Source organism: Furipterus horrens, unplaced genomic scaffold (genome assembly GCF_987537825.1).
Source record: "Furipterus horrens unplaced genomic scaffold, mFurHor1.1.pri manual_scaffold_9, whole genome shotgun sequence".
Lineage (NCBI taxonomy): Eukaryota > Metazoa > Chordata > Mammalia > Chiroptera > Furipteridae > Furipterus > Furipterus horrens.
In genome coordinates this window covers 79946640-79959108 of record NW_028327179.1, presented here as the reverse complement: position 1 = coordinate 79959108, position 12469 = coordinate 79946640, and the positions used below count along the sequence as shown (strand labels likewise).

The window sequence follows — 12469 nt, the reverse complement described above, 5'->3', positions numbered from 1 at the left end:
GGGGATTCCTGCGGCCGCGCGGCCGTTTGCTGCGTTCCCTGCCCGCCGCCCACCTGTGGGAGCTGGTTTGTCTTCGGTTCCTTGCAACTACAGGGGTCCCCTGAGTTCTTTCTAACCGGCCTTCCTCCTGCTTTGCGATCAGATTTGCCATCTTTTAGAGAGAACTGTGTAGGGTTTTTTTTTTTTTTTTTAAACCTTTCCTTCTTAGAATAATCTTCAAAGAAAAAAGAAAATGTTACAAAACACCCAGTTAACACATCGTTGGATGTTTACACAGTTCCTCTGTTCCTCCAGGACACACCTCTGACCAGGGAAGGTGTGTTAATCATTGAACCGGTTTAAGGTTCGGCCTGTTTGTCCGCAGCTGGTGGGAATGGCTGTGTGAATGCCTGGTCAGCAGCAACAAATCCCACCGAGCTCTGCTCCCCACCGCTGGTGAGCAGATTGCCCAGTTCCACCCAATGTTTGCCTCAGAGAACCTGGAGGGTTTTATCTAGTCAATAACTCTGCCACCCTCTCTTACCAGAAGTGGGCGCTGAGATCCAGCCCTGCGAGCAACCTGACGAGGTCACAAGCCATGACGATACTTATCCTTGGCTACTTTTTATTTTTTTAATTTCTTTTGGATTAGGAATAATAAAATGCGTACGTGAATCATTCTTGATCAACAGCACATTATATGATTAATTTTCTTTCCAAGTTTTAATTTTTTTATTTCTTGCCTAAAATTTTAATTTAATTTTACTTTTGTTTTTCTCTCCTAACGTACCTTTGCTCTGACTTTGTAAATTGATCTGTGCATTTCGTGTTAAAGTAAATTTCTGATATTTTCTCTATTCCTTTAATTTTCATTTAAACCTAATAGATTCAAGTGTAACATGGAAAAGATCACTGTTTCAGAAAGAATTTTATTTTTACTTTTTAAGATTTTATTCATTTTTGGAGGGAGGGGAAGGAAGAGAGGAGAGAAACAGCAGTGTGTGGCTGCCTCTTGTGCACCCCCAGCTAGGGACCTGGCCAGTAACCCAGGCACATGCCCTGACTGGGAATCGAATAGGTGACCCTTTGGTTCGCAGGCTGGCTGGCGCTCAGTCCACTGAGCCACACCAGCCAGGGCCAGGAAGAATTTTAAATTCTGAATTTTCTAGATTTGCAAAGTATGGTTGACAACCTTTTGTAGGTTAAAAAGTAAAATAAAAATTTTAAACCAAGTTACTCTTGTTGAAAAATTTTAAAAGTTTATATTTGATAAATAGAAAACCATATTTGAAGTACAGTTTAATTTACAAAAAACACAAGCAATGTGACAGGACTGCTGACTGCACATGTTTTACTCTGAATAATGGAGCTTACTACATGCTAGGTGTACTATGACACACACATCATGGGCTGCTGTTAATCTTCATGAGGATCCTATTGTAGGGAGCATTGGCCCCATATTACAGATAAGGAAATTATTAGTTTTCCTAATAGAATAATGCTCTGTATATTTCTACTGGATCCTCTAACTTATGGGCATTTGACATATTTCAAATTGTAAGCAGATGCCTTGATCGTAAAATATGCAACCCTACCTGAAGGTTAGTTGAATTTCATATTTCTAACTGTCTAACTGTCTCACTATTACTGTGCTAAAGTACATTCCTAAGAAATTATGGGTCCTCTCTGCCAACATTTCAAAGGGTGAGCTGAAAAGGATTGTACAGGAAGGAAATAAAATCACACAATGACATTTAGAGTGTAGCACTTGGGTTCTAGCTTTGCTTCTGTGTGACCTTGATGAGTCTCTTAACCTCTTAGAATGTTTTCTCATCCATAAAATGGATGGTGACTTTATTTCCACTTCTGCACACAGTTTTAATAACTGTTGCTTCTTTGCCTATTGTGAAAATAAGTATATCAGCGGGTGTGAAAGATGTGCTTTTTAGAAGAAACCAGGTATTGCAGGGGCTTAGGAATTACCATAATTACTATTCGTGTGTTGTGTTTTTTATTCTTTTTATTATACCTTCTGACACAGTACCTGTATTATGAAGCAGATTATGATCCTGTGGGTAGCTGAGGGGGTTCAAAGGCAAGGAGTACAGACTGGAGCCTGATCAATCATAATGGCAAAAGCTCAGTGGGAAATAAGATCTCCAGAAACAAAGTAGAAGGCAGAGCTGTCAAGGTCATGCCTATCTCCTTACAGGCACCACAGGATAATGTAGTAGTTTTGGACCAGGCAGGATATCTTCTAAATCCAGCATTAAGCACAAGTCTCTTCCTTACTTTGTTCTTTTCTCCCAATTTAGCAAATGTCAAAATGTAGGGGGAAAAATGTACGTACTAGATATTTTTGACATTCTATTTCAGGGCAATTGTGTTTTTATTATTGCTACAGTTTTTTGAGGATGATAGTGATGTCTGTTGGTGAACAGATAGGTGCGAATGCTTGAAAGACACGAATAGGTATGAAGTGGGTAGATACTGAACATGGAAATAGAGCTCTAAACCTTACATGATGTGTGTGTACATGTGTGAGAGAATGAGGACTGCATGGGAGCTGGGGAGAGGCTGAGGCCCTTTGTGTTCTCTGAGGCTAGCACAGCACCTTCCTTATAGTTAATGTTCAAAAAAAATGTGTGTTGAATGAATAACAACCAATATTTGGTATTAACATTTTATTTAAATCATTCTCTAGACTGAACTCCTTGGTGCTAAGGACTTGTTTTTAAAACCAGATTCGTGGAAACATTGTTACGTTAAATCAAAGAAGATTATACAGTTATAGAATCGAGAATATTTTAATGAGTTTATGGTAACAGTTATCTCATGGATGGGTGGGACAAATGGGTTTGGGGATAGGTACTGGAGGCTTCAGTTATATCAATAATATTTTAGGTTTTTAAAATGTTAAGATTTGTTAAAGGTGGGTGGCAGATAAATGTGTTTATCATATTCTTTGTATTTATGTATTTGAAATAATTAATAACAAAAAAAGATCTATTTATCTCATGTTAATGAAATTTATATTAGCTCCTAAAATTTCCAAGATGTTGCAGCCCAAGCGTACACAAAAGGACACCTACAATATTCATTTTGTTAGACCTATCCAGATGTTTTTGTTTGCATGTTTGATTCCCTGTTGAAGGCATTGAATGGCTACAGGAAACAATATGAAGTATTTTGCTTTGTAGCTGAAGGATTTGTAAGATGAAAGGTTTTAAACATGAAATGAGATCAGTGTAAGCTTGTGATTTAAATTGTCATTTGAAAAATTGTTTGATCTGACCCTCCAGGGGAAAAAAACATAGTAATAGCCTAGCTGCAATAGGACAATACATTAATTTTTTTTTCCCTCAGTCTCTAGATCACCATGGCGACTGGACAGAAGTTGATGAGAGCTATTAGAGTTTTTGAATTTGGTGGACCAGAAGTGCTGAAATTTCAGTCGGATGTTGCAGTACCAATTCCAAAAGACCATCAGGTGGAAATAATTACTTAAAAACAGGCAATAATTACAGAGTATGAGTCTCTAGCACATCAAATTAATATTCAAAAGAAGCAGACTCATAGTGATTGTAAAGATAGTTAAAGACAAATTTTACACTGCTTATGAGCTCTGACAAAGATAACATAATTCTAATAACAAGTGAAGTAGATCTAAGAAAAGAAATAATGTGGCGTTTTAAGAATTTTTTGAAGTTGAGAATCATCGATGCAGTGCAGTAGGATTTTTTTTAAATGGAGTCATAAGTAGTTGTGAATAGTTACTCTATTATAAATTTTCCTGATTTTTATTTTGGGAACATCAGGAAAACAATTTTCTTCTGCATACCGGCTTTTCGTATATGAATTAAGAGAGTTTAAATGTAGAGCTTAATCATTTCATTTCCAGTGACTTTAACAATACGTATACTTTTTCAATAAAACTTATGTATTGTTATTACTGCAGTTGCCATGGCTCCTGAGTCTTAATTTCCTTAGCAAACTTTATGAGCGTTTTCACAATTTGGCCATAACCTATCTTTATATATTTATTTCTTATCACTCTTTTTCAATAGACTGTGCTATAGTAGCATCAAGCTTTATCCAGTTTCTCCATGAGGCCCTTTTGTTCCTTCTGTCTTTGCACGAAATTGTCCTTTAACTTGAAATATAAGTTTTCTCCAAATCCCACAGAATTTCAGCTCATCCATTAAGGCCTAGTACGAATACCACTTCTTTTTAAATGCCTTTCTTTACTCTTACAGCAGAAGTAATTCTGTGTTAATTGAGGTAAAATAAGCTTCTGTAGTAGAAGTAACCTTAAAATATCAATAAATCAACAATAGAAAATTATTTCTTATTCACTAGATTCCAGAATTCGAAAATGTTAGTTGGTAGCTCTCCTCCAGCACTGGCTCAGGGACCCAGGTGTCCTCCAGCATGTGGCTCTGCCACTTTCAATGCCTGTCTTCTGAGGTCACATGAAAGGGCAGAAGCAGTGTGGATTGCCTCAGAAGGCCTTTATGGGACAGGCCTGGAAGTGGCTCTCATCACTTTTGTTCAGAGTCCCTTGGCTAGAACTCAATCCTTTGGCTACTCATAACTGTAAATGAGCCAGGAAACAATAGTTCTTTCCTCTATACCCAGGAGGAGGAAATAGATTTGATGAGCACAGAAAGGTCTCTGCCACACATCTCAAGTATTTCCATCACTATTTTCTCAAAATGTTTTTCATTTGGCACATAAACCATTCTGCCTTACATTTTTATTTAAATGTGGATTTGGAAAACAGGAAGGTGAGCTCATTGAAGGCAAGGTTTTTCCCCTTCATTTTTATAGTACCCATAACACAGGGGAACAAATTTTAACATAATTCCTCTTGAGTTAGATTTTTCAGCTATTTAGACTTAAATAGGCTTGCTGATTTCAAAACTGCAGTTAGTTTTCTTCTATCACGTCAAGTTTTTCTTTACAGCTTATCTTAATGCAACCACTCTAGGCTGGATGGAGCCTGGATCGAGGGAAGCACTAGTGCCATCCTATTGGCTGAGAGCAAACCTCCCTTGAGTCAGGGGGAGAGAGGATGACCTTGGAAACCAGCGACAGGTTCATACTTGTCTAGGCTTTTCAATTACACATTAGACAGTGTGGTGAGAGGTTGTGTGCTGCTCTATATAGTAAATCATATTCCAAAGTGTAGTCCGAGTTCTAGTCTGTATACAGTAGTCCCTCTCTATATCGCAGTTCACTTATTGTGGCCTCACTGTATCACAGGATTTTTAAAATTATATTTAATTATTTATCGTGGATTTTTTGCTATATCATGGGATTTTGTGGTGCTGTCTACATATGTTGTTAAAGTTACGTAGGTTTAAGAGTGTAGAATATGTTTAAGAACATTAGTGTTTATAAAAGTGTGGAAAAGGTTAATAAGGGAGTGGGAAAGGTTAATAAGGGATTGGGAATTGTTTATAAGTGTGTGGGAAGGGTTTATAAAGCCTTAAAATATGTATAAATACTAAAATAAATGTAAGGGTCCTACTTCGTGGATTTTCACCTATCGCGGGGGTGGTCTAGAACATAATACCCACAATAAGTAAAATACAGTGAATACTGTATTTTAAAGTAAAACTTGGTGATCAAAATAAGTCTTGGGCCCCTCACAAGGTATGCAAGCTGTGTGTTGAGAGTTTACAGATGTGCACAAAGGGAACACATGATAAATTGCCATTTGGTATACCTATGGTTTGGCAAGAGCCCAGAGATCATTCAAGTGACTGTTACTTTTGTATACTGAAAACGTCAGGATATACCAAGAAAAATAAATGTAAAATAGAGTATCCTAGTCTACCATCAGCTGTACACCTAGTGCCTCATTCAGCTGAAATCCCAGTGCCAGTTTTCATTGAACCCACCTCTTTCGAAAAACAGGAGTATGGTGAAGAACTAAGTGACAGCAACGATGATGATTTTGAAATTGAAGATGACCAAGTTCGTAAGGATTTGATCAGCATGAGTTGAATGATTTGGCACGAGATTTGGAACTATCTAAAAAGGCCTCAGAACTCCTAGCATCAAGACTATATGAGAAAAACTTGCGTGAAAAAGGAGCGAAGGCATCCTACTTTCGATCAAGAGAAAGTGCATTTCTTCAGTACTTTTGAAGTGACGGTGGCTTTGTGTATTGCCATAACATACGTGGTTTAATGGAGGAACTGGGAATTCCAACCTAGAACGCAACTGAATGGCCACTGTTCGTCGACAGCTCGAAGAGGAGCTTGAAGTGTGTCCTCCTCCACAACGGCAATTTACTTGGTGCAGTCCCAACTGGCCATTTAGTCTGTTTTCGTGAAGAATATGAAGATAGAAAGAGAGTCTTTGGTCTTTTGCTATATCACAGGCACAATTGGATCATCTGTGTTGACCTTAAAATGGTCTGCTTCCTTCTCGGTCAGCAACGCGGATACACCGAGTATCCCTGTTTTCTGTGTATGTGGGACAGCAGAGTTCGGGGGACGCATTGGGTGGAGTCGAATTGGCCTCCAAGATCTGACCTCAAACCTGGTGATCCAAACATTCTACATGAGCCACTTGACAGAGAGAACATTATATTCCCACCTCCGCACATAAAACTGGGTCTCATGAAGCAATTTGTTAAAGCTTTGTCAACTGAAGGAGACTGTTTCAAGTATCTCATTTTGTCATTTCCTAGCCTGTCGTTTGAAAAGATAAAATACCTTAATATGTACGTTTGGTAGCAGAACTTTACTACTTGTACACAATTTGACTTACAGTAACAATATAGCCTCTATATGAATAAAATAACTCTCTAAGTAAAGAGTATACTTGGGTCATTTTTTTAAAATTTTCATTTGTATATACATTTTGTATGATTTTTGGGACAGAGGGAGGGTATCCTGTACCTTAAAAAGTTGAAATGATAGAAAGAAACTGGAGTCATTTTTGGATTCAGATGTCAAAAGTTGATAAGAAACAAGTGTCAGATCTAAACGAAAATTGTGTTCCCCAGTGTAATCATTACAGTCCTAGCATAATGTCTGAATGCTCTGTGTAAACTAATACATTGTCATTGCAGGTTCTAATCAAAGTTCATGCATGTGGTGTAAACCCAGTGGCCACATATATTCGCTCTGGTACTTATAGTAGAAAACCACTCTTACCCTGTACTCCTGGCTCGGATGTGGCTGGGGTAATAGAAGCTGTTGGAGATGATGTACCTGCTTTCAAGGTATTACACTTTTAATTATTTCTATGTTAGCTTAATATTTTCTTAAAATATTTTAACATAGTTTTAAAATGTGTCTGTATTTAAGTATTACGCAATTTCTGCCACTTGGGGGTCTCCTCTAGTAATAAAGAAATTACCTTTGATCCAGAGGCCTTGTTTATTTGCATTGTTGGGAATAAGTGCAGGATCATTTCTATATCTTCACATCCCCAACAGAATTAAATGGTGAGCCTTTTAACAGTAATATGTAAGGAAAGAAAATTATATTACTTCCTAACTCTTGATAATACACAAACAAACATTTATGTTTTTTAAATCCTCACCCGAGGACATGCTTATTGATTTTAGAGAGAGGGGAAGGGAGGGAGAGAGAGAAGGAGAGAAACATCAATGTGGGAGAGAGACATTGATCAATTGCCTCTTGTATGTGCCCCATCTGAGGACCAAACCAGCAACCTAGACATGTGCCCTGACTGGGAATTGAACCTAGGACCCTTCGGATGACGCTGCAGCCAACTGAGCCATACTGGTCCGGGCACAAACCAACACAATTTTTAATACTTTTAATAAATTTAGCTTCACAAAGTAAAGGGAATGTAATTTTTTTGGAATTATAAGTAAAAATGAAAAAAATGCAAGGTCACTATATATTTTCTGAGCTCTGACTCAGACAGAACAAGGTGATAGAGTCAATGAAAATGTTATGATCAGGACTCTTACTATTTATATACCAAAAGACTTTTAAATATGGAGAATATACTCATGTTCTAGCATCTTTCCTCATAATTCCTTGACCTGCTCAACTTTGGTCCCTCATTTATCCAAAATTGGACTGAGACAGAGATGATTAACATGGCCCCTGAACAGGAAGACAGGCAAATTCCTATAGCTTTCCACTCCTCAGCCCATAGCAACCTGGCTTCTGCCCCCATCGCTCCACTGAAATGATTCTTGCTAATGTCACTAATGGCATCTATATTGCTGGAGTTAATGGGCCCTTTTATGTCATTACCTCTCTTGACTTTTCTGTGACATTTGACACTCTCAGTCACTTAGTTTTTCTTAAAAAAAAAAAAAAAAAAAAAAAAAAAACTTTTTTCTGCAGCTTCTGTGACATCATTTCTCCCGTTCTTTTCCTCCCCCTTCCTTTCTGGGCATCCTTTTCCAAGCCTCTTTTTCTCGGGATGCTCCTCAGCGCTCCCAGTCCCTCCTTACACCTCTGTTTTATATTGTATACCTTCCTCATGGGCCCTGGCTGGTTTAGCTCAGTGGATTGAGCGTCGGCCTGCGAGCTAAGTGTCGCTGGTTCGATCTTCCAGTCAGGGTACATCAGAGAAGGAAAACTCTGACTCCAAAAAACCTCCGCTGCCTTGCGGCATACCTCTTCAGGGGAAAGGCTAAGGGAGTAAACCCCGACAGAAAATCCGGAGCCGGAGTCCCTAAGGCGGTTTGACGTTGTAGTCAACACCGGCAACTCCTGCGGCGCACCTGAAGCCAAGCTGTATTGACTCCGTCTTTCCCTTGGACCCTTCAGCTGCGAAGAGAGGGGGGGTCTGCTGCATGGGCAACAGCAGACCCTCCATATCACCCTGCCCAGGCTCTGTAGCTTCAGCGTCATCGCAAGATGTCGATTCAACACGGGAAGAGACAGATACGATGTCACTCCCGAGTCGGACTGCACAGCCATTCTCGGCGGTGCAGATAGACTCTTAAGAAGCTACACCATCGTCTCTCGAGACGGACGGCTGCCAACGACGACGACGACGACGACGACCTTCCTCATGATGATTTCATGTACATCCGTATTTTCCATTATTACATGGATATCTTCTGCTTAGAATTTTCTTTTCTTATATAAAAATTTCTAAATATTTTATTGAAGCAGTATTTTAAGCCCAACCAAATATTAATCACATAAAAGAACCATTTCCTAATCTTACATAAGCAACGCATTGAGTCTCTTATGTAGTTAACATTTTCCTAATATTTAGGCTCTTTTTCTTTCTAAAGAATTTATTTTTAATTATTTTTTGTATTAGATGAACATTTAACTTTTTTTCTATGACAGGTGACATTCAATATTTTATATTAGTTTCAGCAATATAGTATAGTGGTTAGACATTTATATAATTTACAAAATGATTCCCATGGTAAGTCTAGTTACTAAGCTCGGCGGCCACGTTTTAATGGCTAGTGGCAATTTAAAATTCAAATTTAACTTGAAAAACAAAGACAAAAAACAGTTCCTTAGTCAAACTAGCAATGTTACCACTGCTCACTAGCCCCATGCGGAGATAGGATGGTGTCCATCGTCACAGAAAGCAGTGCTGGAGAGACAGGACCCACTGGTCAACCTCCAAAACTTCTTACTCCGTGTTTAAAAACTGAGCTTGTCTCTTCGCGCTTCATCTCTGCTCTTCTCTCGTGTGACTGCCTTGGTGACCTCTGGGGGCTTGAGGCTTATCTCGTCACTCTCCCTCCTCCGTTCTTCCTTATTAGAACTGTTTTCTCTCTCCTTCTCTCCTTCCATTTCAACTCTCTGTAGATTAGGTTAGCTTTCCTAGGTCCTTACCTGGACTTCTATAATAGACACTTGTACCTTACCACTCTCCCCTCCCCCCTTACTCCTTGAATCTCTCCTTGCTCTGTAGGAGGTGTTTTCTAAAATGTAATTCTGATAGTTTTACAATTAATTCTTGCATTCATTTTGTGTAGATTTCAAGATATTGTTGCAATTGCTTATGTTACAAAAGAAGACTATTTTAAAATATTCTCTCTCTCCCATTTTTCCATTTGTATCTCCTATTCCTTCTCTCCCTGCAGTTTAGTGATAACTTTTTGTTCTTCCCTCCATAGCTCATGCTCTTTTATCTCTGTCTTTGTTCATATTGATTCTTCTGCTTGGCAGAATTAAACTGAAACTTACAAATATGGATTCAAGGGATTTGACACTCCAGCTTTCATTTCTTTTCTTTTTATCTCTTGAAAATATTACATTCCATACATTAGTCTATTTATTCTTTGGGAATGAATGCTGGCTTTTTTTTTTCCTGCCACTATTCCTTTACTTACTTAGTTTTCTTCACCCAAAATGACTTTTCAATTCTAGTTTTCAAATCTCCTATTCTTCAAGACCTACCTCAAATATTAACTTCTCAATGAAAGTATTCTTGATTCTCTTAACTTAGAAATAATTTCTTTATTTTTCTTGTATCTATCTTTAATGGCTCATCACGTTTACCTTGCTTTGTAATTATTTCCATGTTATTTCTCTTTTCCTAGACTTAAGGATGCTTGATGTTAAAGGGAATGTCTTGCTTACTAATATCTTTCACAGAACTCAAAGAAATGCTTTCTGTATAGTGGATTCTTAGTAAATGTTTGAATTATACTAAAATTAATGCGTCTTGTTTTTAAACTATAAAAGCACGCTTGATCTTAACCTAGTTATACTTGACCATTTACAGGGGACACTGAAGCAGCGATGCTTGTCTCTTACTCGTAGATGCCTTTTGAATGTTGTTTGTCTACACCCCATCTACACCCCACCATATAGTGCTGTTAGTTTTTCATATCTCTTCATTATAGGACAAATTTAAGTATACTGAGCATTATTGTCTTAATGTTTTGCTTATTCCAAGGAATGCTTTCTTTTTTTTTCAAGGGAGAGAAGTTAGGGCAGGCGATGGCAGTGGGCAGCCTCATTCCCCTAGTGTGCAGGTCGCATCAGGCAGCCCCACGATGCTTATACAGAGCCTTGTCTCACCCTCAGTTATGCTCTGCTCTTGAGCAGTAAGGGCTGCACAGACGTTTATTGAGAGATTGCTGTTTCTGGTGCTGGGACAAATGCTGAAGCCAATCCCAGCTCTTCCTGCTGTCAGGATCCAGGCACAGAGTCCTGCCTTTTGGTGTAAACATGAAAAATGAAGGAAATGTAGGGGTGAAGAAATCTGTGGAGAGGATTTAGAGCAGGTAATTGCTGTGTGGAAGAAACCTTACTTTCTTTTTAATCCTCACCCAAAGATATGGGGTTTTGTTTGTTTGTTTGTTTGGGTTTTGTTTTTTGGTTTGTTTTCTGTTTGTTTGTTTTTTAGAGAGAGAGGAAAAGGGGGTAGAGAAAGAGAGAGAGACATTGATTTGAGAGAGAAACATTGACAGATTGCCTTCCCAATGAGCCCAACTGGGGATTGAACCTGCAACCTTTTGGCATATGGGACTACACTAACCAACTGAGCCATCTGGCCAGGGCGAAACCTTACATTTTATTTTTTCTCCCTAGTATTTTGGGCAAAAGTGATTTTATTAACTGCCATTTACTAACTTCTTGATCTGAGCAAATTACTGAATTTCTTTTTGCCTCAATTTTATTATTTGTATTGTGGGATTAATTCTAAAGTAGCAATAATAAAACTACTTACCTCTTAAGCTGTTATGAAGATCAAATTATATAATATTCATAAGATACTTACTGCAGTGCCTAGCACAATACACTTTCAATAAAGGTTCGTTATCATTTTCATCATTATACCATTCTGGAGGTTTGCTTTCCTTTGCTTTTTTCTATTTCTCATAATTTTTCTTCTCACTGGTTCCCATTAATAAAATACTTAAAAGTATTTAGTAGTTTAAAGTTATTTTTACGAGACCCTAAGATGTAGAAAACTATATAAATGCTTATTTCTTGTTATAAACTTTGCATTAAAAAGGATTTCAGCTCAGGGTGATCACTTCATAAGTTATATAAATATCTAATCACTATGTTGTACATCTGAAACTACTATAGTATTGTATTATACTGTATCTGAGGAAAAAGTTCAAAAGCATCATAAAATAAGATTATACCCATTTTAATGTCACTTTTAATCTCTGACACACATATGAATGTATTGCTTCCCCCAGAAAGGTGACAGAGTTTTCACTACCAGCACGGTCTCTGGGGGCTCCGCAGAGTTTGCTGTCATAGCCGATGACACTGTTTACACACTGCCAGAAAAACTGGACTTTAAACAAGGAGCTGCTCTGGGTGTCCCATATTTTACTGCGTATCGAGCTCTGCTCCACAGGTAATAACACTATCAACTAAATAGCCAACAACAAAGGAGGGCAGTGTTAATTGCTTTTTTCCCTACCATCTGTCTGTCATTTTGGGGTACCGTTTTGTTACCGTTAAGCTTTTATGAAGTGGAAACTGCTAATTTGAGAGATTGTTCTAATCACCATGGATACAAAAAAGAGCAAAACACTGTCTTT

At 38.2% G+C, this 12469-nt stretch overlaps 1 long non-coding RNA gene across 1 annotated transcript; it reads left to right on the top strand.

Moving 5' to 3' along the window:
* Positions 1 to 326: 326 nt before the first annotated feature.
* Positions 327 to 12303, top strand: LOC150002022 (uncharacterized). The gene is made up of 4 exons (XR_016513090.1): positions 327 to 435; positions 3346 to 3469; positions 7067 to 7219; positions 12119 to 12303. It is a non-coding gene; the product is annotated as an uncharacterized LOC150002022 (long non-coding RNA).
* Positions 12304 to 12469: the final 166 nt, after the last annotated feature.